Source organism: Rhincodon typus, chromosome 12 (genome assembly GCF_021869965.1).
Source record: "Rhincodon typus isolate 14 chromosome 12, sRhiTyp1.1, whole genome shotgun sequence".
Lineage (NCBI taxonomy): Eukaryota > Metazoa > Chordata > Chondrichthyes > Orectolobiformes > Rhincodontidae > Rhincodon > Rhincodon typus.
This window is the reverse complement of record NC_063343.1, coordinates 48,323,199-48,335,405: the sequence shown is the minus strand read 5'-3', so window position 1 is coordinate 48,335,405 and position 12,207 is coordinate 48,323,199.

Here is a 12,207-nt window from a genome sequence, read left to right as displayed (position 1 = left end):
TGTTCACCTGCACATCTGCCAATGTGGTATACTGCATCCGCTGTACCTGTTGTGGCCCCCTCTACATCAGGGAAACCAAGCGGAGGCTCGGGGACCGCTTTGCAGAACACCTACGCTCGGTTCGCAATAAACAACTGCACCTCCCAGTCGCGAACCATTTCAACTCCCCCTCCCATTCCTCAGACGACATGTCCATCCTGGGCCTCCTGCAGTGCCACAACGATGCCACCCGAAGGTTGCAGGAACAGCAACTCATATTCCGCTTGGGAACCCTGCAGCCCAATGGTATCAATGTGGATTTCACAAGCTTCAAAATCTCCCCTCCCCCACCGCATCCCAAAACCAGCCCAGATCGTCCCTGCCTCCCTAACCTGTTCTTCCTCCCACCTATCCCTTCCTCCCACCTCAAGCCACACCCCCATCTCCTACCTACTAACCTCATCCCGCCCCCTTGACCTGTCCGTCCTCCCTGGACTGACCTATCCCCTCCCTAACTCCCCACGTATACTCACCTTTGCTGGCTCCATTCCCGCCTCTTCGACCTGTTTGTTTCCTCTCCACCTATCCTCTCCTCTATCCATCTTCTATCCGCCTCCCACTCTCTCCCCATTTTTTTCAGAACCCCCTTCCCCTCCCCCATTTCTGATGAAGGGTCTAGGCCCGAAACGTCAGCCTTTCTGCTCCTATGATGCTGCTTGGCCTGCTGTGTTCATCCAGCTCTGCACCTTGTTGTCTCGGATTCTCCAGCATCTGCAGTTCCTACTATCTCCTCTTCTCCCATACTCTTTGAGATATACATTCATCTCTCATATCTCAGTTACTCTATCCCATTTTGCTTGTGGGTCAGGTAATAAGCCAGTGATTTTAATCTTTGAATACTGCTTCTTAATTTGGCATCTAGCTTCTGACAGTGACTATGTAGAAGTTCTTTCTTTGTCCTGCCAATGTTGTTGGTACCTACATGAACCATGAAGACTAGATTCTCTCCCTCCCACTGCAAATTCCTTTCCAGCCCTGAGCAGATTATCTGAACCATGCAACCCAAAAGTCAACACATCCATCTGAGATAACAAGGTGTAGAGCTGGATGAACACAGCAGGCCAAGCAGCATCAGAGGAGCAGGAAGGCTGACGTTTCGGGCCTGGACCCGTCTTCAGAAATGCTATCTGGGCGCATGCTCTTTTCTGCACAGAACAGTACCAATCTCCTACACTATAATGTCCTCTACTGCCACTACATTCCACTTGCTGCTACACTTGCATCGCTTCCTGTGCCATGGTACCATTGTTAGTTAGCTCATCAAACCAAACAGCCCTCACTTTCATCCAGACAAACTGAAGGAACCTCAAATGTTTTGGACAATTGCAAAGGTTGAGACTCCAGCGCTCCTGCCCTCTGGGTCTTCTTACCTGCCTCAGTTGCAGTCACACTTTCTTATCCATGAACACTGACCAAATCAGCTGACCTGGTTTTAAGAATTGCAAGTGCCTTGTGGTACCTATTTCCCATCCATCATGCATCACAGTGCCTGTAGTTCAGCTTCTTTCTCATTAACTCTCAGATGAACCTCTCCCATTTTAACTACCATTGGCTGCTGTGTCAGCCCTGAACCACACTGGCATCCAAGATCTCCCACATGCCATATTTGTGACACATCACCTGCCAACCTTAACATGGAGTCGTAGAGGCATACAGCACAGAAACAGATCCTTCAGTCCAACCAGTAAATGCTGAACATAATACCAAACTAAGCTAGTCCCATCTGCCTGTTCCTGGCCCGTATCCCTCTAGACCTTTCCTATTAATGTACCTATCCAAATGTCTTTTAAATGTTGTAATTGTACCCACATTCACCACTTCCTCAGGAAGTTTATTCCACATGTGAACCACTTCTGTGTAAAAAATCTGCCCCTCACGTCTTTTTTAAATCTCTCTCCTCTCACCTTAAAATGTGCCCCCAGTCTTGAAATCCCCCATCTTAGGGAAAAGACAACTACCATTAACTCTGTTCATACCCCTCATTATGTTGTAAACTGCTATAAGGTCGTCTCTCAACCTCCGACACTCTAGTGAAAAAAGTCCCAGACTATCCACTCTTTCTTTATAACGCAAATCTTCAATACCTGGCAACATCCTGGTATATCTCTTCTGAGCCCTCTCCAGCTTAATAATATCCTTCCTATAACTGGGCGACCAGAGCTGGACACAGTATTCCAGAAGAGGTCTCACCAATGTCCTGTACAACCTCAACGTGACTTCCCAACTCCTGTACTTAAAGGACAGAACAATGAAGGCAAGATGCCAAATGCCTTTTTAACCACCCTGCCTATATGAGACACAAACTTCAAAGAATTATGTAGCTGAAACCCTAGATCCCTCTGTCCTACGACACTACCCAAGGCCCTACCATTAATTGTATAAGTCCTACCCCTGTTTGTTGTACCAAAATACAATACTTTGCATTTATCTAGATTGAACTCCATCTGCCATTTTTCAGCCCATTGACCCATTTGATCAAGATTCCTGTGTAATCTTAGAACACCTTTTTCACTGTCTGCTACACCACTAATTTTGGTGTTGTCCGCCAGCTTAATAACAATCCCTTCTATATTCTCATCCAAATCATTTATAGAAATGACAAACAAAAGAGGCCCCAGAACCTATCCCTGCGGAACCCTGCAAGGGTCTCACAATTATCTCCCTTACATCCCACATTGTTTTGGGATACATTAGATCAGGTCCAGAAGATTTATCCACCTTTATATTCTATAAGACCTCCAGAACTTCATTTTCTGTAAAATGAACTGCTTTTAAACATTAAAATTTATTTCCATGGGTTCTCTCGCCTCCATTTCTTTCTCCACAGTGGAAACTGATGTGAAACATTCATTTAGTATATCTCCCGTCTCCTGGTGTTCAACACAAAGACAACAACCTTGATCTTTAATGGGCCCTACTCTTTCTCTAGTTACCTGCTTGCTCTTAATGTATTTGTAGAATCTCTTTGGATTATCCTTAACCTTATCTGCCAATGCTATCTCTTTCCCCCTCTTTGCCTTCCTGATTTCCTTCTTAAGAATGTCCCTACACTCTTTATATTGATCAAGAGGTTCAATGGAACCAAGTTGTCTGTATCTAAAGTAAGATTCTATTTTGTTCTTGACTAGAACCTCAATATCTTTATTCATCCATTGTTCCTTAATCTTACCAGCCTTACCCTTCACTCTGACAGGATCATAATGTCTCTGAACTCTCATCATCACACTCTTGAAAGCCGCTCACTTGTCACTCGTCCTTTTACCTGTGAATATTCTACTCCAATCAACTTTTGAGAGTTCTTGTCTCATTCCATTAAAATTTGCCTTACTCCAATTAAAAGCTTTAACTTTTATGGAAGGCTTATCCTTTTCCGTGACCATTTTGAAACTAATAGAATTATGATCATTAGACCTAAATTGTTCCCCCACTTTTACTTCAGTCACTTGCCCTGCCTTATTGTCCAAAAGAAGGTCTAGTTTTACTCCTTTTCTAGTAGGAGCATCGACATGTTAATAAAATAAAATTCTTGACCACAGTTGACAAATTCTTCGCCATCCAAACCTTTAACACCATGGTAGCCCCATTCAATGTTTGGAAAATTAAAATCCCCCATTATTACAACCTTTTAATGCTTACATATCTGAGATCTCCCTATGTATATGTTTCTCAATTTCCTTCTGACTATTGCGGGGGTGCTTGTAATACAGTCCCATTTAGGTGATCTTTTTTATTTCGAATTTCTACCCGTATATGTTCACTGAACGATCTTTCATAGTTACTGCATTAATATATTCTTAAATCAAATACTAGTGATGTGATACCTGCCTCTGTGGAATTATTTCATCATAATCTTATTTGGTTATTTAGTTATTTGACATAACAAGCTTGTAGCAATCTCAATTATCCAAAAGTAAATAGTTACGTACTCTCCAGCAGGATTCACTGCATATCAATTAAAACAAGATTATTGACTTTTTTTGTTTCCCTAGATTCTTAGAACATAAGAAACAAGAGCAGGAATGGACCAAATGTTTCTCTGTTTTTGTTTACCTTCATTATTTTGCATGCTTCAACAAGGTGACCTCTCATTCTTCTAATTTATCTTTGTGGAGGTGGTGGTGGAGTATTATTACCAGTTGGCCAACTATGCTGAAACCCAAGCTAACGGTCTGGGGATACAGCCTCAAATCACACCATGGAATTGGGTTACATTCTATTGTACAATAGATCATTTATTACAAAATTGCTAATTAATCCTCCCTGGTTACACAATTCTAGATCTAAACTGGCCTTTTCCTTCATTGGTTCCCCAGTGTATTGCCTCAGGAAATTCTCACAGCAGCATTCTACAAACCCATCCTCCATACAACCTTTGCCAATTTCATTGATATTCTATTTCTAATTTATGAAATGAAAATGTACCCCTTCAAAATCCCTCAAGCACACACACACAATCAATCATGGTTCAGACAAACAAAAGACAAATGGATTAATACATATACTATGGGTAAATAAAGAATATGGATGTGGTAAACCAAAATTTGAAGGACCAGAAGTCTAAGCCACAGATGGAAAGTTACTTTCTCACAGTGCCTTTAATTTTTGAATTGATGACACACTGTTCCCCATAAGACGACAGTCACTTTTTGATTTGATTGTTTAGCAGATGGACTTGTGCCTTTTCTTATGTTAATCATTTTAAGCTTTCTTGATTTTTCTGTCTTTTCCTGTCAGAGGGGGAAAGGGAAAGATGGCTGTTTCTGTATGCAGGACATGGATGTTTCTTCTCCTTGGCTGCCCTCAGCACTTACAGCTTTTTAATTCTCTGTGGTTCAACCAATCAGAGAGCTGTTGTCAGGCGAAATTTCTTTAGCTAAAAAGGTTCTTCTATTGCTCAGTCTCGAATTATCCCTGTTACTGCTTCAGAAAGAATTATTGTATCACCTAATTCAAGGATATGCAAAGCCATATTTTCAAGTTGTAAAAATCTCCTGGTTTTTCAAATATAGTCAGCTAACTCCCAGTTCAGTTTACAGTACCAAGTATGTGGTCTCTTGCATACCTGCACATTAAAAAAAATTTTTTTTTGAATATGTTTCATTAACAAAGAAAAGATAACACATATAAAACACAACTCAAAAAGTTACATTTATTCACCCTCATACATTCCTTCTTAAAGATTTACACAATTTCTTGTCATTTACTTCCCAAATTCTTAAACTATTTCAGCACAATCACATTCTTGACATTGTATCTAATATTGCATTATCTTTTCCAGCTTTGGGAACCATTTTCATATTGAATGGTCAAATCAATAGGCTTGCATTTTGCATGTTAAGTTTCTCCACAACAGCTGGTGGACGATGGTCAGTATAGATTAATGTTTCTTCACATTCAGGACAGACACAGATTCAAAACATTGAACAGCCGATAATAATCTAGTGTCGAGTAGTTCTAATTTTGATTTAATTGTTTAGGAAAGTATTCCACTGGCCTCTTTATTCTGAATTTATCCCCTCATGACAATACTTCACCTATCTCCAAGTTATTAGGATCAATTAACCTTTTAAAAAGTTTTATAAAATTAGGGGCGGCCATTTCTCATTCATTTATTAGGATTGTCTTCACCTTCTGAAAGGCTGCTTGGCACTTGGCTGACCATATCACCTTTGCCTGTTTTCATAACAAATCTATTAAAGGTAAAGCAGTCGTGTGGAAGTTAAGCACAATCTTCTGGAAAAAACTACACATTCTCAAAAATCTCATGATTTCCAATTTAAAACTCCCCATTCCTGAAAGTATGAGAACATTCACTTTCCTTGTCCCAGGCAACTCTTATCTTTGCCTGCAATATATTGGAGGTAACTTACCCTCACTATTGCAAACTCACTCTAGGCAAGACTTATTATAAAGCCAGCTAACTGTAATTGCATTTAAAGGTCTTCTATTTACTTTGCATGTTCCTCCTAGATGTTACTGTATATTACAAAATTACCCAAATAAATTACTGGTTAAACCCTTTAGATATGACTTGATTAATACGATTTTGGGATGTAACTGGGGCATTTTTAAACCCAAAGGGCATCTCTTGACATTGATGTTACCCATTTGGTGTAACAAAGGCTGGCATCTTTTGATAACTTTTGATGTTGACGGCATTTGCCAGAACCCCTTCAATAGATTAGTCTTACAAATACATGATACTCTGTCAACATTATCACTAGACCTTTTTAAACAAAGAATTGGTTAGTAATGTGTTTTCATTATCGTATGTACTTTTCTGTAATCTATACAGTTTCAAGTCAACTTATCCAGTTTAGAAACTAACATCATTCATACACTTAACTGCTTTGCCTTGATTCAGTCGAGCAATTTTGCAACATTCCTTGGATCTTGTCTGGCCAGCATAGTATATCCAGTTGTATCCCTGCAGATGTCCTTGAATTTCTCAAATATTCTTAAAGACATCCTGTTGTGTTTCACCCAGTTACAAACATATACCATATAAACATACTACTAGTTAAATATTGGCTAATCAAATTTAGAATGTTCACTTTCCTCTACCACATTTTTACCAACCCTGTGATCCTCCACTACTCTAATCACCTGACACACGCGCTCTTTCTTATCTTTCTCCTTCCAATGATACCATTTTAATGTGCTGATTTGATTTGTTATTGTCACATATACCTAGGTATAGTTAAAAGCTTTGTTTTAGCTGCAGCACAGGCAGATCATACCATACAAAGTACATGAGGGTAATAGAACAGAGCGAAGAAAACAATGTTATGGCTGCAGAGAGAAGTTGCACAGAGAAAGAGATGAACCTTAAATTTCAATTTGCGTGCTTGTTTGCCATAACCATTTTCTACCTTACAATTAAGCATATCTATCAGATGAGTAATTTTACTAATCTTCTTAAACATTGTGTATTCACCACTGAATCTTGTCTTCATAGGTTCACACTGTAAAGGTCACAACGCTGACATTTTGTCTTCTGTTTGAAACATTCTAGCTGGAGCATGTTTATCTGCATATTCTTTTACCTTTGCCTGCAAAGTTTTTTAAATGCTCCTGTGCTGTAAACTTCTGAGAGTCTCCGAAGAAACATGGACACGTAATACAAAATTGAGGACTCATCTTTTAAAGTTAAAAAGGCCTGCTTAATCAAATTTGATGGACTTATTACTTCATGACCATAGATCAATTTGAACAGACTAAATCTAATAGATTCATTTGGTAAATCTCTGTGAGAAATAGTAAGAAATCTAATCCATTATCCCAATCCTGTAGGCTTTAATCATTGTTCTGAGAGTCTGATAATAACCCTCGGAAGCTCCCTGTGTTAGCAGATGATCGTTATACTGAAACAGCTTATATTAAAGTTTTGGCAAAGATCTGTAGCTCGGGTTGCGGCTGAGATTGTTGACTTGTTCGCTGAGCTGGCTTGTTCTCGTTCAGACATTTCGTCACCCTGCTGATGTCACCTAGCGTGGTGAACAAACGTCTGAACGAGAACAAGCCAGCTCGCCAAACAAGTCAACAATATCACAGTTTATATTGGCGTGTATTCACTTGCTTAATTCTGGATCTGCTTTTTGAGCTGCAACTATTGCAGGCATGTTAATCGCTTATTTTGAATCATCTGCATCTTTAAGGAAAGCTTCAGCAAGCTTTACCCTCTACCTGCGGTATTACTTTGACCTCTGGTGATGGAGTGTGTTTGGTCATTTCTCTGGTCACCAAACATGAGGGAAAAATACCTGTAACTGTACTCCTGTAACTATTCTGTCCCTTTAACCTTATTCAGGCTTTCTGTGATTATAAGCAAAGCTATAACCTTTGCTCTAGTCAAACCACTACTACGGCATATTTCTTAATGGTCAATTTCTTAATAACTCCTACCTCCACTGTCCCAAACACCAATCACATTCCAATTGTATCTAGTACAATGGACCAGGATATACTTTCCACAAATACCATTCATTTGACTTTCATTGCACTCTCTGAAGCGAAAAACAATGTCCTTATCCAGTAAAAGAATTTGGTAGTTCCTGTGTCCCTTAGCATAGTTATCGGTTTACCTGTGTCATTTATAGAAATGCTATATTATCTTTTGATAAAAACCTTTTCTATTGTTCAACTACATTATTCACCTTCTTTAACTCACACCCAGTTTCTTGATTAAAGTTAAAGTTACACTTAGATCCTGATATTTTCTTTTGAGTTCCCTTTTCATTCTCACTCCTATAAACTCCGACAAATCCCGGGGGCTTTGCATAGTATTCGAAATGATGGTGTTCTACATTAACACAATGCAAACACTGAAGTCATCAACTTTCACCTTCATCTTCAACACCTTCCTTTCTGATCAGAAGAGGGCATCTTGGGGAAATCTCTGCTGTCTTTTATTCACCTTGTTTACCGGCCTTGCTATCACTCTCCCATCCACTGCTCTCTTGAGTTTATGGGGTGACATAAAAAAGATCATTTAGTTTTATGGATCATCACATAATCATCAGCCATTACTGCTGCCTGTGCATCAGTTGGAAACACTCCAGTTTTCACATAGGCTCCAAATACAAAATGTAGTGTTATTTTCATTCTTTTCCAAGCGAAAGATTTCTTTAATGGTTTCATATGAGATATTTACTCCTAATGTCCACATCCATCTGTCAAACTTACTTTGCTTTACTGTTTCAAATTCAATGTAGGGTTGGCCAGGTTGAGTCCTCAAATTTTCAAAGTTTTGCCTGTATGTTTCAGGAACTAATTTACATGCACCCAAAGTAATCTTATGGTGACATAATCCTTCAAAACCTCCTCTGACTGTGATGCATAACATTTCATTTGCTCTATTTGTCAGCTTACTTTGCATGGGATATATTCAGTTGCCCTAAGGCCACTTCACTTGTTTTGCTGGGCTGAACCGTATTATATTTTGGATAAGTGTTAATTTTGTCAAGTTTCACAAAGATTCCTGTGAAGCCAAGTGAGATTTCTCACCATATCATACCAAGCTTGTCTCATTAAGTACAGAGATAGTAAGAACTGCCGATGCTGGAGAATCTCAGATAACAAGGTGTAGAGCTGGTTGAACACAGCAGGCCAAGCAGCATCAGAGGAGCAGGAAAGCTGATGTTTCAGGTCTGGACCCTTTTTCAGAAATGGGGGAGGGGAAGGGGATTCTGAAATAAATAGAGAGAGGTGGAGGCGGATGGAAGATGGATAAAGGAGCAGTTAGGTGGAGAGGAGATGGTTTCCAGGTGGTTGCCAGAGATGGAAACAGAGGTCCAGGAAGGAGAGAGAGGTCCTGGACCTCTCTGTTTCTATCTCTGGCAACCACCTGGAAACCGATATCCATTTCAAGCCTACCGACTCCCACAGCTACCCAGAAGACACCTCCTCTCATCCACCTTACTGCAAAAATGCCATCCCCTATTTCCAATTCCTTCTCCTCCGCCATATCTGCACCCAAGATGAGGCATTCCACTCCCGGACATCCCAGTTGTCCTCGTTTTTCAAGGACTGCAACTTCCCCTCCACAGTGGTCGAAAATGCCCTCGACCGCATCTCTCGAGTTTCCCGCAACTCATCCCTCATACCCCCTCCTCGCAATAACAACCAAAACAGAATCCCCCTCATCCTCATGTACCACCCCACCAACCTCCGGATCCAACACATCATCCTCCGGTATTTCCGCCATCTGCAATCTGACCCCACCACCAAAGATATTTTTCCCTCCCCACCCTTATCCACCTTCTGGAGGGACCACTCTCTCCATGACTCCCTTATCCGCTCCACACTCACCACCAGTCCCACCACACCCGGCACTTTCCCCTGCCACCGCAGGATGTGCTACACCTACCCCTACACCTACCCCCTCACCCCCATCCCAGGCCCCAAGAAAACCTTCCACATCAAGTAGATGTTCACCTACACATCTGCTAATGTGGTATACTGTATCCGCTGTTCCCGATGTGGCCTGCTGTATATCGGGGAAACCAAGCGGAGGCTTGGAGACCGCTTTGTGGAACACCTACGCTTGGTTCACGACAAATGACTGCACCTCCCAGTCGCGAACCACTTCAACTCCCCCTCCCACTCCTTGGACGACATGTCCATCCTGGGCCTCCTGCAGTGCCACAACGATGCCACCCGAAGGTTGCAGGAACAGCATCTTATATTTTGCTTGGGAACCCTGCAGCCCAATGGTATCAATGTGGACTTCACAAGCTTCAACATCTCCCCACCCCAGACTGCATCCCAAAACCAGCCCAGCTCATCCTCACCTCCCTAACCTGTCCTTCCTCCCACCTATCCACTCTCCCACCTCAATCCCCACCCCACCTCCTTGACCTGTCCGTATTCCCTGGACTAACCAACCCCCGCCCTAACTCCCCACGTATACTCACCTTTACTGGCTCCATCCCCGCCTGTTTGACCTGTCTGTCTCCTCTCCACCTATCTGCTCCTTTATCCATCTTCCATCCGCCTCCCCCTCTCTCTCTATTTATTTCAGAATCCCCTTCCCCTCCCCCCATTTCTGAAGAAGGGTCCAGACCCGAAACATCAGCTTTCCTGCTCCTCTGATGCTGCTTGGCCTGCTGTGTTCATCCAGCTCTACATCTTGTTATCTCATTAAGTACAGACCTGCCCTTAAGGCACTGCTCTTAACTGATGCTAGTCCAATTCTACCACTCACTGCCTACAAAATCTCACCACTCGCTAGTGAGTTATATTTTATCACAGTATTGCACACATGATCTGACTAGTACCTTGTGAAGTATTAGCAAGACTTTCTTACTTTTATACTCTTATCACCTTTGAAATGACATCTGCCTTCCCTATTACCCTCCAGGTTATTGCTGCTCTCATTATCTCCTGATTTCTTCTCTTCCCTACCATATGATTACTGCTGGGGGATGGGGTATTGATTCCTCCTACCAGTGTCCACTTCTATTTATTTCTTACCTCCACCCGTTTTGTATATTCCGATCCAGTATCACTTCTTGCTATGGTATTTATGCCATCCTCTTCTAACAAAGCTACTCCATCATGCTATCCATCCCTCCTATTTTCTTGAACATTTACATACTTCTGAACATTTGGTTCCCAAATAGATCAGCCGACCACCTTCTCAGATGAGGGAGAAGGGGTACATTGACCAGAATGTTGAGAGAGTCAACACTGATGATGATGATGCTGAGGAAGCCAGGGCAGCAGTGTGAGACAGGCCTGAGAGAACCTGATTGAGATTATGTTTATCGGAGAATGCCTTTGGATTAACATATTTCAGAACTATTGGCACAATTGTGGCATTCCTGTCCTCAACCGAATGTTTAGTTTATTTGTGCGATTATGTTATTTACTTCTGCAACTATATGTGAATTAAATGCCTCCGAATATGCATAATATGATTCATAGCCACAGAATATAAGCAATAGTTTGCTATTTTCCCAAACAGTAGAGAGAAGCTAGATGGTAACAATTCTTGACATGAAAGCCTGAATGGATACCTCCAGCTCTCTGCTTGCTTCCCCAGGCCTCTGGCTTGGCCAATAATCCCTGACATCTCATGGTATGGTTCATGAACTGTGACTGCCTGCATCCTTTCTCCAAAAGAGGTTATGTTGGACCAAAACCAGTCTAACCACATAGTCATGGCACATCTTCGACTCACTTAGAACACAGTTATCCACTTCAATTCTGCACTTTGGTGCTCACCTTTCAATGTAATACTGCAGCCAGGCCAGATTACAGACAGGGGCTGGTATCCACCTCATGAATCAGACCAGATACATCTCAGGGCTCTTAGCTTGCTCTCTTAGTGCTCACTTACTTTGCACCCACTTGGATGCCCACAGGATCTCTCCCCTGCCTTGCCTTGCCTTGCCTCTTGGCACAACAGATAGCCAGGCAGCTTGTTACATTTGGCAACAATGAAGGTAGACCACGTTCAGATAGTAGGGTGGGTGTTCATCAGAAAGGAAAGGTTGTAAAGTGTTGTGACTGAGTAAATAAGAAGCAGAGAAGTTAGGAAAGGTTGTTTGGGATAGAAGGGGAGGGAAAGATATTGAGAGAAAATGCTGCACACAATATTGAGAGTGCAGACTATGTAACTTGGAAGAAAGTGGATGCAATAACGGAATTAGAGTGAGAGTGAGA